Source organism: Sphaerodactylus townsendi, linkage group LG06, assembly GCF_021028975.2.
Source record: "Sphaerodactylus townsendi isolate TG3544 linkage group LG06, MPM_Stown_v2.3, whole genome shotgun sequence".
NCBI lineage: Eukaryota > Metazoa > Chordata > Lepidosauria > Squamata > Sphaerodactylidae > Sphaerodactylus > Sphaerodactylus townsendi.
In genome coordinates, this window is record NC_059430.1 from 92,123,347 (window position 1) to 92,146,272 (window position 22,926).

The 22,926-nt window shown below is 46.6% G+C and overlaps 1 protein-coding gene and 1 long non-coding RNA gene across 3 annotated transcripts in view; one reads left to right on the top strand and one right to left on the bottom strand.

Annotated features, from left to right (window-relative positions):
- Nucleotides 1-2,576: 2,576 nt before the first annotated feature.
- On the bottom strand, nucleotides 2,577-9,824 carry LOC125434502. The gene is made up of 3 exons (XR_007244797.1): nucleotides 9,643-9,824; nucleotides 4,189-5,866; nucleotides 2,577-4,158 (listed from the first exon to the last, which is right to left on the bottom strand). It is a non-coding gene; the product is annotated as an uncharacterized LOC125434502 (long non-coding RNA).
- Nucleotides 8,863-22,926, top strand: part of RASSF8 (Ras association domain family member 8) — a 116,442-nt gene continuing 102,378 nt past the window's right edge. For both annotated transcript variants that reach the window (XR_007244796.1, XM_048499956.1), the window contains exon 1: nucleotides 8,863-9,112. The gene's annotated coding sequence lies outside the window, so the exon portion shown is untranslated. The remainder of the gene's footprint in view (nucleotides 9,113-22,926) is intronic.

Genomic DNA, 22,926 nt, shown 5'->3' on the forward strand with positions numbered 1-22,926 from the left:
ACCTCCTGATACAGAAAGCAAGGGAAGCAGATCGCTCTGCAGTTAGAAGCCTTCCCCTCTCCCTTCTCCTGTTTGTTTCTTTAGTTGCGCTACACTTTACCTTTGTGTTTTGAAACTCCATTGAGAAGGAAGATGGCAAATGAATTCAGAGAGAAAATAAGAATATAAAGTATAGGAGCAAGCAGAAAAGGCTTGCTCTCAATCAAAGGAGTGCTCCAACTATTGTGCCTTAGAGAAGTCCCCAGTTAGGTTAGGGGCTGCCTCCAGCCCATACTGTGTATGTCGATTAATTAGAATCACCAACTTCCAGGTGGTGACTGGAGATCTCCCGTTATACAGCTGATCTCCACATGTCAAAGATCAGTTTATGAGGAGAAAATGGCTGCTTTGAAAGGTGGACTCTATGGCATTATACCCATTGAAGATTCTCCCTTCCCCAAACCTCACCCTCCTCAGGCTCCACCCCACAAATCTCTAGTTATTTCCTAACCCAGACCTGGGAACCCTATGATGAATCCTGCCTTGTTTGGATACATAAGGTCTGATAGCAACATATTTTTTCTAAGATGAGGTTGGAAGTTACATTGCACATCAAATGCCTTAACAATAGTTTGTGAGAGAAATATTCAATAGCATTCTCTCTCAGTGTTTTGGTTGGGTCTCAAGTGATCTGAAAAATATTTTGATAAGTAAACGTGGGTGTTTGTGTTATAGAATTGACATCTTCCAGGTGGGTCCTGGAGTTCTCCCAAAATAGCAGCTGATCTCTGGGATACAGAGGTTTGCTCCCAGGAGAAAATGGCTGTTTGGAGAGCCACTCCCAAAATCTCTGAATTTCCCAATTTGTAATTGGCAACACTTTTATGGTGAGGAATGGTGGAAATGTATTGCACTGATGTAGTTTCAGCTACTGAAAGTCACAGTTTCTGCGTAATGAAACCCTGCAGGATGTGAATTAGTGGCAACACAGTTATGCTCCCGTCGGCCACCATGGTGCAGATGCGTCTCAGGATTGCTCTATAAATGACCTTGTGAATTGTTGTATGTAGGCATGACTTTGCATTTCATTAGAATTTGTATTGATGGACATTTGTCTTGTAAACACTACAAAAATATGGAAGCACCACTTGTGGCACATTTTGTCAAAAAGGACACACGTGTGATGATTTTGCTTTTTAAAAATTCTAAGTTAGGACCATATGTCATTAATCGTGAGGATTTGTATAAGTCCTTGCAATGTCAGGAGGCAGCATGGCTATGTAGATTAAAAATTTACATGCCATATGGGCTAAGTATGAATCTGGATTTAACTTGTTTCTGATATGTCCTTTTAAATTATATTTCTAGGCCATAATTAAAGACATGTCTAGAATGCTGTATTAGATATAATCTTTTGGTGATATCTGTATACGAGATTTTTTGGTTGCATTATAATACAATACAACATTTAATATATATTACTTTCTATAATCAGGGATCATATGTATTTTCTTGTATTAGCGTATTAGGGACCTATCTGTAAATTAGATATATGTCTCTATTCCTTATCACATGGCTGCGTGGAAATGTTATTGTTACTGTTCTCCCTTTAATTCCACTTTCCTTGTGATGGCTACTAGAGCGCGTTGTGCCAGCACCGTCAGTGTTATCTTTTGCTAAGGCCCCTTCCGCACACGCAAAATAATGCGTTTTCAAACCACTTTCACAACTGTTTGCAAGTGAATTTTGCCATTCCGCACAGCTTCAAAGAGCACTGAAAGCAGTTTGAAAGTGCATTATTCTGCATGTGCGGAATGAGCCTTTATTTGTGAGCATGTTTGCACTAGTTAATTTTGACTTTAAAAACCTTTTAAAGCCGTTGTTGCATTAATTCATTATTTGTGGTATGTATTATTTTAAGTGCTTGGTGTTCCTATCTGTTATAAAGTCTTTATAATGGTTTGATTAGTAGAGCTCCTTTCTTACATTTTCGGTTTTCCTTCAGATGGGGGTTATAACTTTGGAGAGAAAAGTTTAAGTTGTTTTGTTCCATTCAGCTGTGATTAATTCAATTGGTTGCAACTAATTACAGTGTATTAAGAACCAAACTTCAGCTGATGAAGATAGTTGAAACAGGATTACATCTGGATTCCTGTTCCTACTCTTGCAAATATTGTATTTATTGTATACATTTTCTTACTACTGTCAATACTTTTGTTAATTGTTTCCTATTTATCTTTTGGGCATATTTTGTGATTCCTATAGATGTTTTATAACTGTTTCTTACTTATTTAATGTTTTGTGGAATAAATAATTGTTGATATGTTTTTTATCACTGTGTAATCTGATTTTGGACAGCACTATCTGGTCAGTAGGGCTATGTGCATGGACTGCCAGGTGCATTAGCGTCCCTGTAAACCTTTGGAAGTACCAAGAATTTCTTTGTTGACACTGGAGATTCTTAGACATTTGAATTCTGCCCATCCTTGCATGTCCCAGATATGGACCAGAATAATGTTTTCACAGTCATTTTACAACCCTGATCCAGAGTAGATGCCCAAACTGTATCTTTTAAAAACTTTAGTGTAATCATAATAAATAAAGAAAAAGACCATGATAATTAACATATATATGAAACTTTAACAAAAAGAAAAATAGCAAATTCTAATATATATATAAATTCCAAAATAAAGGTCTACTTCCTATCCTTTTGTATTCAGTTACCTAAACATAAAATAAAATGGTTGTCCTCACAGTGTCTTCCGGTTTTACCTTATTGCAGTATTCAGCACTTTTCACAAAATCTGTTTGTGTGAGACAGATCTGTGTTGTAATTATCTGTGACCTTGCCTATCCACTCCTCTTCCTCTCAAAGCATGGCATGATGTTGGAGGAGGAAGAAATTTTGTTAATGAATCTGGTACAGACATTATAAATCATCTGTATGATTATCAGCTTCGTATTCTTGAAGGAGAAGGTAATTTCAACAGGTACTCTCCCTGATGGAAACAGTGAAATACTGGATGACTCTCTTTTTATATCATTGGTCAATTCTTCTCGGTAGAAATATAACAGGTTGACAAAGGGAAATATCCTGGTTTGTGGAAGAACTTCACGTGGGTCCCTTCCCCAAATCAGGATTGACCCGTATATTTCCCTCAACTCGGTTTTTTTTTAAACCACCAAAATCACTATCTTTTTGAAAAATCCTGGGTTGAACCCGCTTCCGTGGGAATGGCACAAGAGCTCAACGGCTTTATTTTTCCTGCCCCACCACCTGATCTCCTGCCTTACGTCATGTCAGTTTCATTCTGAGGAGGGTGGTAGCAGGTGGAAGGGGGACTGTGGTGATGGAGCAGCCAATCAGAATGCAGAAAAAATGGGATGCTTGCGCCTGCGCATTTGCATTGTAAACAAAATAGCAGGTTGTGAAGGAGGAGAAAGAAAACAGATTGTTTCCTTCACGGAAAACGGGTACCCATGCAAAGGGCAAAAATAAAAGGGAATAAAATAGATCTAAATTTAAAAATAGTGGATGTAACCTGTTATTATGCTATGCAGAATCAACCATTGCCAGCCGCATGCTGTCAGCCACCTCACAGGGTAGTTGTATGAATAAAATTGTATATGTTGCCTGAAGCTCTATGGAGGAACAGCAGGATAAGAATTGGGATAAATAGATAGATCAATAGATCGATAGATGAGTCGATGGATGGAAGGTGTAGATGAGTCGATGGATGGAAGCCAGAGGTCCAGCAGCCTGCCACTGCATACTGTTGATTCACCCAGCTGACAGAGCACAACAGCCACAGGAAAAAGTAGGCAACATGCGTGGTTGCTACTTATCCTTTCCTTGGACAAATAAGCAAAAAGTAATCAGGAAGAGCCTGCCCTCTCCCTCCTGGCTGAGCAGCCCGCAAACTTAAAGAACAGCAGAGAAACAGTAGCCTTGCTCTGCTCACTTCTGCAATAGGATGGAGTCCCATTGTGCCACCTCCCCTCAAAAGATACCATGTCAGCCTTTAACCTCAGGGGTTTTGCCTGATCAGCAGGCAGGCCTCCACCTGAGTGGCTCACCCCCTCTTTCCTTCCCTTCTGATCCATTTGCCTAGCCTCCGATTAATCTTCTATTTTGCTTCCTGCAGTCAGGTTGCCTTTGCAAGGATGCTAGGCTTGGAGCTGGAGCCACACAGCTTATGCCTAGTAAACCAGTTGATTCTACAAGACAGTCCTAGCCAGCTTAAGTGGTAATTGGTTTAATAGCACTGCTAGCAGGTGCTAGAGCTCCAGTTGCTGTGCTGTGTTCTGGTCAGCATCATGCAAAGAAGTTTTATAGAGTACTGCTCTATATTCACAGAGGAGTTGCAAGCAGGTGGCCTGGTGCTTTACCTTCTTTCTGCCCTCTCAGTCTGGGTCTTCTGCTGCTGCTGCTCCTGCAAAGTTAGAACGGTTCTGAGAGGCTATGGGCCCAGGTTTGCATCTTGCCCAGCAGAGGTCTGACGGCTATTTCAGGGGCTGTAGCAAAGCCCCCCTTGCAGGCTCAGGAAGGCTCAGGCCTTTGGTGCTTCTAGACCATGGTCAGCAGGTATCTTAAATGCTGGCCCTTTCCAACCCCCCTTGGTCCGTCTCCACCTCTGGCCTTGGTTCCTCTGCTTCTTCTGAAGACTCTGAGTCTAAATCACTGGGCTTGTTAGAAAGGATCATGACAGCTCTCTTCTTAGACCAAGGTTTTGATTCTGATCCTTCCCCTACTATGAACTTCCAGTGGATCTGTCCCTGTACTCCATGTGGCTTTGGTCCCAATTCTGTCAGGACTTCTGCTTTAGCTCCTGTGTGGTCTGTTGCCTGTGGCCAAGCACTGACAGGGGAGTTGTCATGGTAACTGCTTAAAAAAGAAACTTCCACTTACTGCACACATATTCTTTTCTTCAAGTTTCCCATGAAGTAGCTCTTACGCCCAGCCCCCAAATTGTTTTTTATTAGAAAACTCATCATTAAAAAAAAAAAGTTGCACGTGCACACCAAAATCTTTTCAACACCATACACTGAAAATGACACTGTTCATAGTTGCAAAGGAAAACCCAGGGCTAAAACGTGCTTCCCTTGGCTGAAACTGTGTTAATTTCATGATAATTTGCTCCTGAGTAAGCTTGCTTTTTTTTTTTACCCTCTCAGTTTTCATAGCAGCTGGCGCTTGCCTGTCCAGTTCCTATTGAGCCCTGCCATTTCCCCTTGGCAGCATCACTGTTGACAACAGTTTCTGAGTCTGTTAAGTATTGCTTGATGGTAGTGGTTTCCAGCCCTTTTGGGTATGGTGACTCATAAGTCTACATTTCCTTGGTATAGAGATCCCCCCTTCCCCCCAAAGAACAGAGCATGCACAAGAATAAAATTGCAAAGGCCGGGGATTCAGTGCCACATGTTGTGCAGCACTTGGAGGTTAGGATCCGCATGCTGGGAAATGCTGCTTACTGGAATGGCTGTCTCCTGTGCCTAGAAATGATGGCTTGGAGGGACAAAGTCAGAGGAAGGGGATTTCTATTACATGAGAGCCACACATCAGTACGGCTGTCAGTATATACCGACTAGGGCAGGCATTGGGGTTGTGTTGTTGAGTAGGTGCCAACGGTCCAGGTCCGTGTGAAGAGGTCACAACAGGGCAGCAGCTTCTCTTGCAACCTCTCCTCCCACAAGGAAGTGGCAGTAGCCATACTTCACCTCACCCCTTCTTCCCCTTTCCACAGGTGGAAAGGATGGCTTGTCTCTCTCCCTTCTTCTCTCTCTGATACTCAGAAGGCAGCAACAGTGGCCCATGTGCCCAAGCAAACACAGCACAGTAGTCACCAGTCAGAGGAAGGGAAGGGGCAGATGGTGGTGGTAGCTTCTCCTGGCAGTGAAGAAGAAAGCAGGATTAAAAAGTCATGTCTATGAACATCCCAAAAATTCTGTGCAACTAGAAAACAGTACCTCAGGGTCTATCCTGGCCCTTTGTGCTGTGCTAGCTTTCTGTATACAAGAATTGAATTTGTATGTGTGTATATTCAAATACAGGGCCCCCAACACTTTTTAGACCATTGACACCTTCATGGAATTCTTGATCCCTCATTGGCCCCCAGGCATGTAAAATACATAAATATTATCAATAATGAATTTCTTTATTTGTGTAACAACAACGTGTATTAGCCACTTAAGGGGCTGAGTATCAGCCATGCATCAGTAAGTTGTAAATTAAATTTAATGCATCATTTTATGTATTTTTATTTCTTATACAAACGTCAGCTTTTGATCTCAAAAGTTCATAAATGTTTATCAACCCCCTTTTGACCCCCAGGCATTTTCTGACTCCTTGAATAGTCCCATCAACCACTTTGGAGACTCCTGGTCAAATGCAAAGCATTCCACCATTGGCAGACTGAAGCAGCACATTCAATCTCACCATCTCAGGTACTCTTATGACATCATGCTGCAGCATAGATGGCATGGTGCTAGGGGAGCTAAGCAATGAGGATTGTAAAACAAAACTGGAAAGACCAAACTGTTTGCATGATCTGTGCACATGATTGGATCCAGGGTCTTCAACTTTGCCAAGACCATGACTCTTTTGCCTCAGCCTGCTGAGGGGCACTCAGTGTCAAGGCCTCTAGCCCAGATAGTCCTGGTGGACCTTGTGAGCTGCCATGAATTTGGCTGATCAGCAGTCTCAAAGCCCACTTCAGGTGCAGAAGAAATTCAGAGGGTACAATGGCAACTCCTGTGGCTATGTTTGTGGGAGACTGCTAGGCTGAGCAGGTCTGATTGAAATCTGAGGCATTCGTTCAAGCAACCTTCCTCTGGGACCCTGAGCTGGAGGCTTCCAAGACTAGATCAGGCAGTGGTTGCCTCTGAGTCTGGCTTGGCCTGTCCATCAATTGCTTTGAATTGTCTACTGCGTATGTAGACTAATAATTATTTCTCTGATTTTCACTTTTTATTTTCCCCTCCATCTTTTCTTTTATCATATAAAAGGAAGAAGGTGATAGTGGCAACATTGGTGTGAGCCATCTCAGGTGCACCTTGGCTGTGGGTGATGACCCACCAGTTGCCACATACATAAGGACCATGATTACAGGCATTCAGCTTTCCAATCAACTGTGTGAATGGGGCTTGGAAGCCCATGACGACCGTTTCATATAAGCTGAGGTGGATTTGCTCAGGTCCAAGATGCTGCTTGAAAGGTTTCAATATGAACCCAGGTCGCTGGTCACCTCACATCAGGTTTTGAACAGTTTCCCAACAGTCTTCTGTCCTGAACTGTACACAACACCCTCTCTTTCACACATACATAAATGCACCAACTGAAAGTGTCAGCTGAGGAAATCATAAAATGTTAATGTTTGCAAACTGGAAATGTCAGTTTATTGCTAAAAACGACTGCACACAGTAAGCGCTGCCAAAATAAGAAAGTAACAATTGTTAATGTTTTCAAAGTATCTTATCTAGCAGTGTATAACTAGCATCTCATTCATCTTGGCAGAAACTGGGGGTGGATGGGGGGTGGCACAGAATAGGTGACTCCAGGTCCATGGGTAACTGCACACACGGGAAAATTTTGTGGCACCTGAAAGACTAACAAGATTTTATTCTGGGAGAGATTTCTGTTGCCTACAGTCCAACTGTCAGATGGGAGGCTCATATTTAGGCATGATGGAAAAGTTCAACTGTTCAAGTGAGGCATTGGTATGGTGCAAAGTCACAAAAGCAAGCTCTTGCCCCACACACTAGATATGTATCCTGAGAAGGTGTATATGCACACTAAATACACATTGCCAAGCTTAAGCCTGAACACGGTTATGGGGGAAGGATTTTTTCCCCTCTGAAGGCCAAGTCTTTGTGTGCATGGCCACAGATCACAAGTACATTTTGGGCCAGGTGGCTGCTTGGAGCTACACTGTAAGGAGGGTAGCAAGGGGCTTGGTTGGCATCCAGGGGCATCGAGGGTGATGGATACTGCTCACACTGCTGCCATCTTGATCCTAGTCCAACCCCTGAAGCTGTACCCAAGAGGGTGGGCCTCAAGGTTGCCAGCCTCCAAGTGTGGCTTGGAGATCACCTGATTTCGAGACTACAGGTATCAGTTATCCAGGAGAGAGTGGTAGCTTCAGAGGGCACAATATATCGAGCATAGGTGAAAACCTTCCCAAAACATTCCTTGCCATAGCTGCTCCCCCAGGAATTTTCTAGGGCAGAGTTAACAACCCTAGTGGACTCTGGAATGATATGTGAACTATGCCAGGGAGGAGCAGCCAGCAAAATTTCTTGAACCGGTCTTGGATCTAGTCCTTGTCCCAACCAGACTGCTGGTGGACTTCTGGAAGGCGAGGAAGCCCGCAGCTCTGCAGCAGACCACCTCCTTGGCACGCAGAAAGCCCTTGGTGAGTACCCAGCATATGAAAGCCCTCTGCCAGTTAAAAGAGTCGAGACCTGGGAACATGAAGGGTTCATTCCTTTTTGGAGAGCTTTTGTTACGTGTGCAGAAGGTCCTCCCAGGTTCAATCCGCAGTAGCTCCAATTTTCAAAGAAGCCGGTAGAAAGTGAAGCGAAGAGACCCTTCTTCTCCTGCAGAGGTCGGTGGCCCGAATCAGGAGACTGCGGCGGCGTGAGTCCCAGCAGGTAGCGTGCCTCAAGCACATGTGGCACAGGAGGATGCCAAGGGGATCCCCTCTCCGGCGAAGCCTGACTCTCGGCCTGCGTCAAAGCCGCCCCTCTCTGCGGCGCCCCCTTCACACGTGCACGCGGGCCCGGGGCTGCCGCGCCGAGAGCTCCAGCGCCCCCGCGAGCGCGCGTCTGAGCGGAGCAGGGAGGGGGGAGCGGCAGCAGCAGCCGCCGCGGCCACTGTAACCGGAGAAGCCGAGCGGAGCCGGAGGAGGAGGAGGAGCAGCCGCCAGGCCCCGCCGCCCCAGCTTCGGCCAGCCCCGCAGCGCCAGGAGGGAACTTGCCCGGAGCGCCGCGCTCCGCCCGCTTGGCCGCCCGCAGCGCGCAGGGAACCCAGGCAGCGGCGGAGCGAGGAGAGGAGAGGAGGGCAGCTCGCCGCAGTCTCGGTCCGGGGGCTGGAGGAAGCCGAGCCGCCGCCTGCCTCCTGCCTGGCCACCCCGCGGTAAGTGGAAACTTCGGAGTTGGGTCCCCCCTTCCACGCCCCTCCGGCGCCTGCCTGCTTGCCTCCTTCCTGCCTGCCTGCCTTCGCTTCCCCGCAGGATTTCCTCCCTTGGCCAGCCCCCCGCTGCCTTGCCCCCAGGTCTCCATTTCCCTGGCTGAAAGAGAGACTTCTGCAGCCTCCGTTGGGCCACAGTCACTCGGGAGTGAAGTCCCCGGGAGGACTCGCTCTCGTGGCGAGTGGCCGTCGTCGGGAGACGTTTCCCAAACTCGGGCGAGAGGCTCTCCGCGCGTGCCCTTGAGCGCTCCGCGGTTTCGCTTCGGATCTTCCCGTGTCCGAATGCAAACGCGGCTCGCCTCCCCTCCCTTCCCTGCAACGTGGAGGGCTTGTGTGTGCCTCCGCCTCTCTCTCCACACACACACACCCCTTGGCCCCGGGCTCAAGCCCTGGCCGCTCATTTTTGCAGCTGATGTGCAGTCTTCCCCTCCAAAGCAAGGAGTCGTGAGGACAAGACGCTGCCGTGGCACACTTACCTGGAAGTAAGTCCCGTTGAACTCAGAGAAAGGCCTCTTTCCGAGTCAGCGGGGAATGGAGCTGCACAGAATCCCAAAATGTTGCTGGCTTTGGGTGTGCGCGTGTGCATTAGGGTAGCCGAAGAACTGAGGCCAGGCTCGGAGCTGTCGTTTTTAAAGGTAGATGGTCTGGACTGATTTTGGCTCGCTAGTTGGTGCAGCAGCAAGTTCCGTTGTAAAGGTCTCCGATGACTGTTTCTATGACTCATTGGTCATGGCTTAAAGTTGTGTGTGTGCGTGCGCGTGTGTGCATCCATGTTCACTAAGCTTCCCCTGCTGTGAACCGAACACGTGGAAAGTTTCTTCAATTGGACCAGTCTTGCTTAGTTGCAAGTTGATCTCGCCTGTGAGTTTGAGTGATGTTTGTGAAGAACAAATGCGGTGTGGGGAATGTGCACGTCGGGAAGTGCTCCGTGGAATTACACCTGTCACTCCTGCACGGGATGGCAGAAGAGAGAGCTCACACCTGTGCAGAGATGGGAGGGGAGAAGGAAGGACTGTTCCCGGGAAGGAACTGCATTCTTGCTATCTGTGAGTTGTGCAGCTATGAACTCTGCCGTTTGCTTCACTGAATTCTGCCTCCTGTGTGGGGCAGCATCACAGCTAGTTAAAATTAAATGTGCTGTGGACTGTGAAGAAGCAGTAAGCAAATTACTGTCCACTGATTTCTGTTAAGGTACCAGGGGTCCTGCATAACAGTGTTAGTAGGCTCATATGCTGCGTAAAACTGCAGTTCTAAAGTCTGATCAGTTTATATTTGTTGGGGAAATGCATGCTGTTGATTTTTCATTGCACTAGAATGAGAGTTGTTTGCTCACTTGCAGTGCACAACTTCTCCTGGGGGTGTTTCTGTTCTGCTGCTGTTGATGATTAATCACAGATTGTTCTTTCAAGTATGTGGTGAATGACCGTTTGCAGAATTCATATCCAAGAGTCACATGAAATAGAGAACGATCCTGGCCCTAATTCAGAGAAGTTATGCATATGGATAGGCCCGCTGCCTAACAGTGGATAAAAAAGGTAAAGCACCTGTACAAGCTACTGACCCATAGACTGAAGTCATATCGTGGCATTTACTAGGCAGACTATGTTTTCAGGGTGGTTTGCCAGTGTCTTCCCCAGTCATCTGCACTTCACCCCCAGCAAGCTAGCTCCTCATTTTACTGACCTTGGAAGAATTGAGTGATGAGTCAATCTTGAGTCAATCGATCGCAGCATACATGCATTGGTAAGAATGGGCCAGTCCACATTCACTTTATGAATGAAACTGGTGGCCAGTGCCTGGAGAGATGTGTAGTTCAGCCACACTTCAGCTGTACATGTGCTGAGTGTAACATATGAATTACTCAATGCACATACAAAAAAAATTAGATGTACATCCTATACAGATTGTATGTGTGTTCATTGTAATTTGTGATCAGGACTTGGATACACAACACAGTGCAGTTGTGCATCCAGTTGTGAATGTGGTTCTTGACTCATCATGAGACTTTTCATTTGAAGGCTACATCTCTGTTGGATTTGAGCATCTGGTTGCAATTTTCCTAGATGAGATATGCAAATCAATTCGTGCCCCAAGGTTGAACATACTAAAAGTATCCCATTTAGGTGAGAAGCGATAATGAAATATCTCTTAAAACAAAAATAGAGTACCCAGCTGTTCTGGATAACTGGGGTGCATTATGGAACTTTGTTGTTTTAAGAAGTTTTTCCACGTTCTTTCTGAAAGGAACACAAAGAAGCATCTAGAAAGTGGTCAGTGAATGCACAAAGGACATCACATTATGATGTAGAAAAACATGATGCTTTTCAGGGAGGTTATCTGTTTCAGTATTGAAAAGAGTTACCATGATAAAAATGAAAAACCAGAAAGACAATGTATCACTCTAAGGCCCTTTCCGCACGGGCGGATTATGGTGCCCTGGGGATGGCAAAAACGCCGTCCCCAGGGAGCCATTCGCACAGGAGGCGCAGCTGCTTCACAGCCACGCCGCCCTCACCCCGCCCGAGCGGAGTGAAGCTGCCGTTTCCCAACCTCGCTTGGGAAGCGAGGTTTATGGGAAACGGTGGCTTGGAGCCGCTGCCGTGCGAACGGCAGCGGCTCCAAGGCGCCCTTCCGCCCTCTACCTACCATGTCTGTGGCCGTCCGGCGCATCACCGAGGCCTGGGGACACGCCCCCCCTGCCCTGCGACGCCGGAGTACTCGCGCAGGGCAAAGGGGGCGTGTCCCCAGGACTCGGCGATGCGCCAGACGGCCATGGACACAGTAGGTCGGCCGGGCGACGGCGCTCCGCGTCTCCGTCTTCCCGGCTGTTTCTGGGACCATTCATGCGAATGGTGCCAGGGGGGTTGGGTCGGCGTGGAATACGCTGACCCAACCCCCATCGTCACCGTGCAGAAACGGCCTAAGTTTTTTAAAAAGCAGTTTTCTGAAGAAATAACTGCTGAAAAGTTCTATTTTAAGAGTATATATGTTAATTTTGGGAGTATGTGTTGTTGTTGTGATAGGCATTAATTAGTATGTGCTTAAATGGCATCTTAAAGGTATCTTATATTCTGATAGTGAAGTCAGCCATAACTTTGGATACTTAAATCAGGTACTGATTACTGGAATGGTAAATAAGTAAGGCAGATCTGAAAAGGGCCCTGTGTTTGCAGAAAAATGCGAAAGCTAAAAAAGCTTTAAGCAATGGATTCCCTTAGTGGCTGTTGCTAGGCTTGTTCTGTTAATGTTAGGAGGCAAGGGCAAACCCTTTCTAGGTCTGTTTTGGCTTTTGAGTGAAGACTCTCAGGGGCCAGGCCTGATCTGGAGCTCCAGGCTGGGAAATTTCTGGAGATTTTTGGTGGAGTCTGAGGAGAGCAGGATTTAAGGTGGGAAGAAACCTCAGCTGAGTACATTACTATAGAGTCTACCCTCTAAATACTACTTATAGTGGGAGGTGGGAGGCAGATAAAAGGTAGGTTGGTGAATGGATGAAAAGGAGAAAATGAGACCTGGAAAGAGGAGAGGGTATGGGGCTGCCAAAAAGTGGGAAAGAAAAAAATAGAGAGGTGAAGGGAACCCAGAAGGATGTGAGGTACCATCCCATAAGTCCTTGATAGTTCTCTACTATGCGAGTGGGCTTGGCCCTGCACAATTGGGCCATAGTTTTCCTAGGAAGAGGCTGAAAGGAAAGGGGAGAGGGAAAGCTTAGGTTGGGTATTGAGTGGGATGGAGAAAGGAAGTTCCAAGTTAGGAAATTTGTAGAGATTTGAGAGGTGGAGCCTGGGAAGATTGGGGTTGAGGAAGGGAGAGACCACAGAGCACAGAAGGGTATAATGCCATAAATTCTACCCTCCAATGTATTCATTTTATCCAGAGAAGCTAGAATTACTAACCTCCAGGTGCGGAATGGAGATCACCTGGAATTACAGCTTCTTTCCAGATGGCAGAGATCAGTTCCCCTGCCAAAAATGGCTGCCGGGGGGGGGGTTTACGGCAGGGGTAGGGAACCTTTAACACTCAAAGAGCCATTTGGACCCGTTTTCCATGGGAAAAGAAACACTTGGAGCCGCAAATAATTTTTGACATTTTAAATAAAGATAACACTGTATATATTGGGTTTTTTTACCTTTTACTCCGCTCATTCTGAGAAGCGCATGGATGCGTCCGCCCTGCTCCCTGCAGGGCGGGCAAGGATGGGGCCAGCAGCTCGGCCTCGTCGGCCGCCGGGAAAGCGCCCACCCCACTCCAACGGGGTGGGCGAGAGGGGAAGCCCGTGGCGCGGCCCAGCTTGCCGCGGGCAATTGGTGCGCCCGCCCTGCTGCCTGCAGGGCGGGCAAGGATGAAGCTGGCGGCTCGGGTCGTGGAGCTGCAGTGCAAGGGCAGAAGAGCCGCATGCGGCTCTCGAGCCGCAGGTTCCCTACCCCTGGACTACGGCATTATATTCTGCTGAGATTGCTTCTCTCCCCAAACTTTGCTTTTCTCAAGGGTCTACATCCAGTTCAGAACATTTGAAGTAAGAGAACAGGCTTCTCTATGGTTGTTGGCTCTTCTGAGAGCCAGGAATAAGTGACCATCAGTTCTCTGAGAGAGTTCTGCAGACCAGATTCTTTGAATAACTACAGGGGAAATCTGTCACCTTCATGCTCCACTTGGAATGGCCAAGAAGTGCACAACCGGCTGGAATTAGTTGGATCCCACCAGGAAATTAGTATATTGTTGAAAACCCTTTAGTGGTTGCATACACTGGTAACGAAAGCTAGAAGATCAGTTTTCAGGGCATAAAATGAAGTTGAATGTGCTCAGAAATGTGGATGGGAGAAATTGTGAGAAAAAATTAATTCCTGAAGACTATCTGTGTGAGGCTCCTGTCAAAAGTAAACAAGAGTCTTGTGGCCCCTGTTTGTAGTACTAGCATTGTCAGTCAGTGTCATGCGTCTGGAAAGTTGCACTTGTGCCACTGGAAATGTGTTAGTCTTTACAGGGTCACAAGCTTCTCGGTTGTGTAGAAAAAAAACTGTTGACAATACTTTGCATATTTCAGTTTGCTTTTGGACCTCCTCAATGGAATAGTACGTTGAACCTTATGAATGCAGACACTATTTTATTTACTGTTTATTTATTTTATTTATTTATTTATTTTTTCGATTTATTATACCGCCCCATCCCCGTAGGCCTCTGGGCGGTGTACAATACAATGCACGTATACAAATAAAGATGCACGTATACAAATAAAATAACTAAAACCATTAAAAGCAGCAGTAAAATAACTGGTATAGAGATTAAGACTAACATGCAATGGCGTCCAACAGATCCATTCCCAAACCCTCTTTCGGGGAAAGTCAGCAAACCCCAGATGGCAGAGGCACAGATGTAAAAGAAGGCCACTTGAGCACCATCAACGGCTGGATCCTCCAAAAGCCCGGCGGAACAACTCCGTTTTACAGGCCCTGCGGAATTCGGTGGAGTCCGCCCAGGGCCCGGACGGCTAGTAGAAGGGTGTTCCCACCAGGCTGGGGCCAGGGCTGTAAAAGCCCTGGCCCGTGTGGAGGCCAGCCGTATCATCGAGGGGCCAGGGACCACCTGTGGAGTGGCCTCCACTTAGAGCAGAAGAGGCCTTATAGGGACATATGGGGCGATCACGGTCCAGGCGATCTGAAGGTCCCCGGAGGCGGCGTAAAAGGCCTTAAAGGTCAGCACCAACACCTTCCAGAATGATTCGGAACTCTACTGGGAGCCAATGCAGCTGGCAGCAGCACAGGCTGGATATGATCCCAGGTGGCGTTACCTGTAAGCAGACGCAGCAGCTGCATTTTGGACCAGTTTTAACCTCCGAATCAGGCGCAAGGGGAGGCCCGGCGTAGAGCGAGTTACAATAGTCTAGTCTGGAGATGACCGTTGCATGGATCACTGTGGCCAGATGGGTCTGGGAGAGGAAGGGGGCCAGCCGCCGGGCACAGCGACGGAGGTGGAAAAAAAGCAACCCGGGTTATATGGGCCACCTGGGTCTCCATTGGTAGAGAGTGATCCAGGTGGACCCCCCCCGGAGTTTAGCGTACTGCGAGGTCGGTGCCAATGTGGCCCCCTCCCACACCGGCGGCTGAAACATCCCTCTCTCCCCTCCGCGACCCAGCCAGAGGATCCTCCGTCTTCGATCAGTTCAATTTTAACCTACTCTGTCGCAACCAACCAGCGACCGCCTCCAAACAATGCTGTAGAGGCTGCAGGAGGCGGTGGCTGTTCCCCCCTCCATCAACAGAATGAGCTGAGTGTCATCCGCATACTGATGACAGGACAGCCCAAAACTCCTTTCCAGCTGAGCAAGGGAATTAGCATGTAGATGTTAAACAACAGCGGGGATAATAATGCCCCCTGGGGTACAACGCAATTAAGCGGGCACTTCCAGGAGGCCTCATCCCCGCACCTCACTTGCTGATTCCGACCCCGGAGAAACTTGAGGCAATCCATTGAAGGACAGTGCCCCGCACTCCGGAGGCTTAACCAGGCGGTGGGTCAAAAGGTCATGGTCGACCACATCAAGCGGCTGCAGTAAGATCTAACAATACCAGCGGCGCCCGATCATGTGGTCAAGCTGCATGCGGAGTGTATCTGTATTGGCGACGCGAACAGTCTCCGTCCCATGCCCAGCTGGAAAGCTGGACTGGAAGGGATCAAAAAGCGATGTGTCATCCAGGAAACCTTGGAGCTGCTCCGGCACCACTCTCTCAATTACCTTCCCCAGAAAGCGAAAGATTCCGGCGGGTGAGTAATTGGCCAGATCCCCAGGATCTAATGATGGTCTTTTTAAGAGTGGGTGGACCACTGCCTCCTTCAACCCAGCTGGGAAAACTCCTTGCTCAAAGGGAGTTATTGATGATACTCAACAGATGGGGTCGTAGCTCTACCTGGCAGGCTTTCACAAGCCAAGGCGGGCACGGATTCCAGAAGGACAGGTAGTAGGTCTAACAGCAGCTAAGGTCCTGTCTACAGCGGCTTCACAGAGTAGGGAAAACTGGGCCAAACACGGGCCAGAAGAGCTGACAAGGGAGTCTCCAGTTCGCACTAAGTGTAGCCAGCGTGGATGGAAGGTCACGGCGGTGAACGGCGCATAACCTTATCCGCAAAGAAGCTCATAAATGCCTCACAGCTAATATCCACTTGATAGTTTGATGACCTCTCTGACAAGGAGGTCAATGACGGAGATATCTGAAACAATTGAGCTGGGGCGGGGGAGCTAGGGGCCTTGATGGAGGAGGAGAAGAAAACCCTCTTAAGCTTCCTTTGTGCGCCATCTCGCAGAACCATAAGCGTCCTATAAGATGTTGGCGCAGCTTCGTCGTGGGATTTCCTCCACACTCGTTCACAGAGCGATCTAAGACCCCGCTTCATCTGGCACTTAACTCCTCTGCTTATATACCATGGAAGCGTCGAGAGCGAGAGGCGTAGAAGAACGGCGGGGGGCAACAACATCGATGGCATCGGAGAGCCGGGCATTCCAGTCCTCCACCTGCTCATCGAGTGTGCCGGCGGGTTCAGGGTCCCAAAGAGTGTTCAGGAAACCAAGTGGATCCATAAGTCTCCTTGAAGTGAGGCAAAAATCGACCCATCGCCCTGGAGCCGGGGTGTTGCGGCAAGTCCATCCGGACCTTCAAGGCATAATTAGTGGGACCATGGCACTCTATCGATGGAGGATACGACCAGGTTCATCCCTGACCCGAAGATTAAATCCAGCGTGTGACCCGGCCTCATGGGTGAGGCCAAAGTTAATTAAGGAGAGCCCTAAGCGTCGCATGCATGGATGACACTAGATCCGTGGCAGCCGTACATGAGCCGGCGTCGACATGGGCGTTGAAGTCCCCCAAAACAATAAGTTTGGGGAACCGCATAGCCCATGATCGACACCACCTCTAGCAGCAGCGACAGGCGTATCTCCCGGTCAGCTAGGCGACCGGTACACCAGGAGAACAACCAACCTCTCAAAGGCCAACCACTCCCAGGCCGACACACTCCATGCCAGTGATCTCCGGGACAGGAGGACTGCCCACAAAGGGAATAGACTCCGCGGATGAACAATGCCACCCCACCCCCCCGGTCCTGTGTTCGCGATCGGTGAAGAGCACGCGAAACCCGGGGGTATGACCTCGCCAAAGGCGGCAGTCTCACCAGCACCCAGGTTTGGTGATGACACCTCTGGAAGTCCACCTGTTGGGCACTGAGAAATTCTCGAAGTGCCGTGTGGTCTTGTTGTTGATGGACCTGGCATTGACGGTGCTTTACCAATATTGAAGCCAGAGTATCCCTGGTCCCAACCACCCTCGTTTCTTGGGATGGGTCGGAGGTCAGAAGGTGGGCGAGCATAACTGTATCTCGTACATCTTCTATCATATGGCCGCCGCCTACCGCATGATATCTGCCCCGTCCCATCAAAGCGGGGGATCCCCAACCACGTTGGTGCCCCCATAATTATGCGACTTCCCTCCATCACAAAACTGCTAGTCTCAGCCTAACTAACCCTGGTATAAAACCAGACTGGTCAACTAACTACCTACAACTAATGCCTATAATACAACAGTAATAACTACAAAAACATTCCTATTACAGCAATAATCCTCTACCTGAGGGAAGTGTAATATGGGGTTGGGGAAACTGAGGTTAAAGGGCGCTAGATGATAGCGAAGGGGCTGCACCGCTTAAATGTCCAATAGACCTTGTAGCAGTGGTGGTGGGTGTAGGAGATGGTAGAGATGCTACAGCCGGAGTGAAGGGCGAGGGGCTCACACCACCCAAGCCAATCACTCATGCATAAGCCACCTGAAACAGGAAGAGTCTTACAAAGTCGATGGACTGAGACTTCTCACTGAGACTTAGGGTGGATTACAGTGTACCAATGCAATCAATAGGGTGGGACAGCTAACAAACAATGTAATAGGACTAGGACCTCAGAAATCTGAAGCAAGCGTAGAATGTTTGACCTGGTAAAGAATCCAAATGTGTTGCAGAAAACAATATATTGCAGAATCCAACCAAATATGTTACAGAACATGGAAATCTCGGAAACACTGCAGTAATAGCAAGATGATATACATAGCCAACAGATAATATGTGGTGAGGCTCCTGTTAAAACTTGTTGAAACTGACCAGAACCTTACGTTAAATTTGGAGAGGGGATGGAGATCATAAACCTTTTTAATACTACCGCCCTCCAATTTAGGTGTGTCTAACTAAGCTCTGCAGAGACATAATTTAGCAGAGATGAGAAATACAGAACTTTTGTGTATTTAGTGCAGGAGAGAAATGTGGCTTCTTAATTTACTGTTCAGTTACTTGCCCACTGTAACTGTGATTATTCTAATTGGAATTAATTCCCTTACCTATTTCATGGCAGCATAAGGGTGTTATGTGTATCCAGGAGTTAGTACTGCACAGAAAGGAATGTCAGAGATTTGGCATCATCACAGTGTGGTTAAGTGGCTGACCAGGGAAGTCTACATGGCATGGTTTGTACCAGCAATGTGAACTGCCTCAGTGGATTTAGGCCATTTTCCAAAATGTAACGTGAGCTTACAGCAGACAATCTTGCAAGCTGCCATGCTTTCATCCCATCTTTCTTTCAAGGAGTTCAGTGTGATGTGGGAAATCCTTTGAACACATTGAATGTTCTATTAAGTGTTCTTCCCTAAGTCTTCTCATAAAAAGATAAGGAGATTCTTGCATTAAACAAAGTCCCAGTTTTTAAAAATGTTTGTCTAATTTACTCAAATTTACTCTTAATTAACTCAAAAACAGGATTATCCCCCAGCAAAAGAAGACATAGAACTTTCTATGATCCAAGATTCCCAAATGAAAAAAATTCACTGTGCAATATTGTCCTAGCATCCAGTGTGATATGATAGCATGTGTTGCTCAGCTGTTGTTGGTTTCTCAGTGGAGTAAACTTCAAAAGGAGTCTGTAGGAGGCTGGAATGTGATATCTGAAAAAGAGGGGTACACCGCCACCCCAGTTTTAGTGATTTGTGCCGTCCTGCAGCTAAATTACTTGGCTTTTATAGTTTCAGGCAAGGCTAAGAAGCCATATCACCTGGAAATGGATTCTTTCCTATGAGGTCATCATAAGTTTGCTTCAGCTTGATAGCACTATACACACTCACCTCAAGGTTGGATCCAGAGCTTAGTTTACAATGCTGGAAGGAGCCTGCCTTTTGGTGGAGGGTCTCTGTGTGTGTGTGTGTGTGTGTGTGTGTGTGTGTGTGTGTGTGTGTGTGTGTGTGTGTGTGTGTGTGTGTGTGTGTGTGTGTGTGTGTGTGTGTGTGTGTGTGTGTGTGTGAGTGAGTGAGTGAGTGAGTGAGTGAGAGAGGGAGAGAGAGAGAGAGAGAGAGAGAGAGAGATATTTTTGTTGGTTCCCCCTTTCCCAGTGCAGACCTTCATGTCACTGTTGGGGGGGGATGACTTCTGACAATGAGGGGCCATGTTTTTGCAGGCACACTGGGCAGAAAGAGTGGGGGAAGTGGAGCTTAGCTCTCAGTACTTTGGATTCAACCCTATTGCTGACTGTATTTTTCAATGATAAACTTCTGCAAAGTTAAGAAAGATGCAGAGGTGGGATCCAACCAGTTTTCACCACTTCTCTAGAAGTGGTCACTACGGTAATTTTTTTCTGAGTGCCGAGAAGGGGTTACTAAAGCAACCTCCCAGCTCAATAGGGACTGGAAGTGCGTGTGTGTGGCTACGCCACTGTTTGAATCCCACCACCATCGGAACCTGTTATTAAAATTTTTGGATCCCACCACTGGAAAGATGGTTCCATTTCCTCTGTTAATTTCACTTCTGTTATGACATGACTGTAGTGCATATCATTCTTACACTTTTCAGAACTTTTGGAAATCCTCACTAGTGTTAGAAATATAAAGGGGTGTGTATGTGTGAACTTGCAGTAAAATCTGGCAGTTGACAATGTAGTTCAATAATCCAGGCACCCACTGAGGTCCATCACTTCTTTAGATGGGTATAAGTCTTATTGGCCCTGACCTGGATGGCCCAGGCTAGCCTGATCTCATCAGAACTTGGCTGATAAGCAGGGTGAGTCATGGTTAGTACTTGGATGGGAGACCACCAAGGAAATCCAGAGTTGCTGTGCAGAGGTAGGCTATGTCAAACTCCCTCTGGACATTTTTTGCCTTGTAAATCATATAAGATTGTCATAAATCAGCTGTGACCTGACAGACCCCCAAGTCTTATTGAAAAGTGAGTTGAAGATAAATAAAGGCACCAAGGCCCCCACTATATGATCTGCACACTCCAGAACTACTGCAATCTTTAATTTGGGGCGGGGGGGGGGGTTGTAGAGATGGAAAATTTCCAGAAATTTTGATGCTTTGGGGTAAACAGAAATGTATGTATTATTTCCTTATCAGGCCTAAACTTGCTTGGAGAAACCCCTTCATAATTTTACTTGTAAGAGAAGACATTTCTACATTAAAATTTCATAAATATGCCAGATAGAACAAGTTTATAAGCTAGGTTATAAATGATGCATCTTATGTTGTTAAAGCAGTGAAATAAGTTTAGATGTGACTGGAAAGAAAATATTGCCTCTTCCCTAAATGTCCACGGTTCCCCCCTAAAAACACCAACTCTGTTTTCCATTCAATCGTTCAAAATTTTTGAAACATTTACATCTTTATTCCCTGGGCCCATTACTTTTCCTCTGTGTCTCCTCTTCCCCCGTTACACTTTTTCCTCCGGCAAACGCACAATATGAAGACTCCCCCTTAGGTGACAAGGATCTGCTTGACATTCTGGAGCAGTGGGCTGCTTGTAGGCATCTTCCCCAACTGTATCTGCTTTTGATGTATAAATTGGGCCCCTCAGCCCCTCCCACAAGGAGCTGAGCATCCCAGTCTTGCTTCTTGCCATGTGTACCGTAGGTAGGGCCTAGATTACAATTGATATCCAGTCTACAGAGAATCCTTGGAGAGAATGAAGTGTCAGAGGGTATACGATAATTTCTAGGACAAATCCCTCCCCAAATTCTGCTCTCCAAGGGCACAAAATCTCCAGGAATTTCCCAAGCAAGAGTTGACACCCCTAAATTTAAGCATCTATGAAGTATTAGTAAAACTACCTGAAGATCATAGAGGGCTGCACTGGTAGTCTAGTATGTATTATAGTTGTTTGGTTTGTTATTTATTTATTAGTATTCTAAGGATCTTTTAAGAAGCTCGTTGCAAGATGGTGCTACTTCTCGATTTGAGGGTCAGCCAATATTCGCACGTTGGCCAAAAAGGTTGGCTGCCTCTGCTATAAACCAACTATGTTTTAAGAACTGGTCATTTGTTAGTAAGAACTGAAATTGAGTGAAGGATGAAGCTATGGAGAAATTTCCTTGATGAATCAGAGTGGAGTAGTGGTTAGAGTATTGTATTACGATCTGGGAGACCTAGGTTCAAATCCCCAACTCTGCTATGGAAGGTTGCTGGGTAACCTTGTCACGCACTCTTAGCCTAACCTACCTTATAAGATAATTGTAAAGATAAAGTATAGGAGAGGAAAAGGAGGTCAGGTGCCTTGGTTCCTAATTGGACTGGTTAGAATAAAGTGAATATGTGAAAAGGAAGTATCTGAAAAGGAAGTTGAAAAACTGTGTTTTCTCTCTTAATGCTGATTGTTCAGGGTTTTTACTGTGATGGCATTTTATCTGTTCTACCTACAGAAGGGTGTGTGTATATTTAATAAATTAATTGGCAAACTAATCGGGAGGGCTGTATCTTTTTTTGCATATAAATATCTTTTCTCCCTCCCTGCACCGAGCAACCATTTGCAAGAATATAAATGTGTAGCTCCCCTCCCCTCCCCACTCACACACACCTTTGCCCCAGGGATATTCAGCATTGGTCTGAATTAATGCAAAATGTAGAGTTTTGAAGGTTGTGTCAAAAATAACCGTGTGTATTATTTTTACTGCTTGAGGAGGCGTATTTTATTGCTGCCTTTCTGCCATCATAATATGGTGAACTTCCAACTGCATGGAAGTAAATAACAGCATTATGACCAGATTGTTCTGGCCTGGCAGTGGTTTTCAAACTGTTTCCAAAAACTCCAGGCTTCACTGCAGTTTATTTGAGGTTCCTTAATGAGGATGTTACTGACAAACTTCCTTGTAAAGTTGTTTGCTCACAAATAAGCATCTTCCAACTGCACTATACAGGAATAGAAGACTGCCAAGTATGTTTTCCTAGGGGATGTGTGTGTGTGTTTGTGAGGTGGTGCCAAGATCTAAGAATCCTCTGCAGTGAACGTTCTTTGGCCCATATGTTGGAGTTCAGCAGAGAGCTTGGAAATCCAAATGCCTTAAGGAATTACAAGTCTTGAAAAGTGGTGTCAAACATCATAACTTTCCTGTGCAAGCACTGAGTCATTACTGACCCATGGGGTGATGTCACTTTATGACGTTTACTAGGCAGACTATGTTTACAAGGTGGTTTGACCTTGCCCTCCTCAGCTGTCTACACTTTACCCCCAGAAAGCTGAGTATTAATTTTACCAACCTTGGAAGTATGGAAGGCTGAGTCAACCTTGAACTGGCTACCTGAAACTGACTTCCATTGAAACTGAACTCAGGTGATGAGCAGAGCCTTGACTTCAGTACTGCAACTTACCGCTGCGCCACAGGGCTCCTACGTCATAACTTTAGCTATGTAATATTTACCCATCTGTAGGTTCTGGGGTAACAAAGAACATGTTGTAGCCTTGGCATGCAACTTTCT